Raw genomic sequence first — 1,421 nt, 5'->3', positions numbered from 1 at the left:
GGGAGCGAGCGCCGCCGGCCGTGGGGGCGCGCGCGCGTGCCGCGGCGGCGCACACCTTTGTGTGCGTGGATGCAGAGGTCGCCCTCGAAGCGTACCTGGAAAGGTGCTTCATCTGCCGTCGGCGACTCGCACAGATTAACCCGAGTGGCGGAGCGGTGGAGAGAACGGCGCCCCAGAAGGCGAGGGGGGCTGGTAGCAAACCCAGAGCTGTAATTGAGGTGTCCGTGCCCGAAGGGACTGGAGACAAACATATGGTGGTATTTATTATCTGGTGGGGCCGTTGCAAAGGTTTGGTCGGTCGGTTCCCACGAAACTAAAATGTTACTGAATGTTTACCAGATACCTCGGAGGCGGCCCCGACCGTAGAAGTTTGCCCACTTGGTGCCCTGCCCGCGTGCGCACACCGGGCCACTTAGAGCCACGTCGTGGCTGACGAGGTCTCGGTGTGGCTGAGGCAGAGGGTGGATTTGGAAAAGCAGAAGGCATTGAAAGCAAATGCGTGCCTCTCTGCGAGGCTCTCAGGACTCCAGAGACACCCTTCTTAGACCCTTGTGTTATTTCAGGACAAAAGGCAAGACGCTGCGTTCTAATTATGGCCTGAAACTTCTGTTTTTATTTTCAACTCCATCGCCTTGGAAGTAGATTATGTTTTGGTGAGAGGTCGTCTTCCTACGGTGATCCGGCTCTTTGGAAATAGGGGCAGTCGCCGTGGAAAAGCAAAAGTGCTTTCCGTTCAGGCTCAGAACCCTGGCTGTGCTCTCACACACGCTATTTGAAGTAACTTTCACCGGTTAGGGCTCTGGGTCCCCTAATGAACTTAGCGCTGCACTGGCCTGGGGCGGGGTGGCTGTCCGCCCTGAAGAGCCAGGGCTGGGGCTGAACGGGCAGCCAGAGGCCTTTTCCCGGCTGACCCACAAGGGAGGGCCGGGCAGGGGGCAGGAAAACCATCGGAGGAAGGAAGAGGGACTGGAAACTCCCTTCCAAGCACCAGAAAGAGAGTTCAAAGCAAGCCTATCAGTGGTGTGTCCTTAGAGCTATTTTCAAATAGGAAAGAGGGAATGAATGTCACCTGATGGGAATTTAGATTACCGCAGGTTGCCAAAACACGATGTAGAGTGTCTGGGCAAACAACGCAGAGAAAGCAAGTTTGGCGCTTCACAGGGATTCTAAAGCAGGGGCTTATGTACCACAATCTAGACCCTTCCACGGTGATTTTATTTCAAACACAAAGAGTATATTTTTTGAAATACTTTTAAGAGTTGACCAAAGACCTGTATATCTGTAAACATCCGCCTTTCTTCAGTAATTGATCTCTGTAGAGTTCCTTAGCTGAGCCACCCAGAGAAACTCATTTATCGTCCTCGATTGTTGTTCCTGTTGCTTTCGTTTGGTTTGTTTCTGTGGGGCTAGGGATGAGCCCA

General features: G+C 53.3%; 1 protein-coding gene across 1 annotated transcript in view; it reads right to left on the bottom strand.

Moving 5' to 3' along the window:
* The window catches only part of Tbl1xr1 (transducin beta like 1 X-linked receptor 1), a 178,314-nt gene extending 178,198 nt beyond the window's left edge, over positions 1-116 (bottom strand). Inside the window, exon 1 of the mRNA XM_023699085.1 lies at positions 96-116. The gene's annotated coding sequence lies outside the window, so the exon portion shown is untranslated. The remainder of the gene's footprint in view (positions 1-95) is intronic.
* Between the last annotated feature and the right edge of the window lie 1,305 nt (positions 117-1,421).

The sequence above is a fragment of the Octodon degus genome, unplaced genomic scaffold, assembly GCF_000260255.1.
Source record: "Octodon degus isolate 3935 unplaced genomic scaffold, OctDeg1.0 scaffold00110, whole genome shotgun sequence".
Classification (NCBI taxonomy): Eukaryota; Metazoa; Chordata; class Mammalia; order Rodentia; family Octodontidae; genus Octodon; species Octodon degus.
This window is presented reverse-complemented; position numbering and strand designations above follow the sequence as displayed.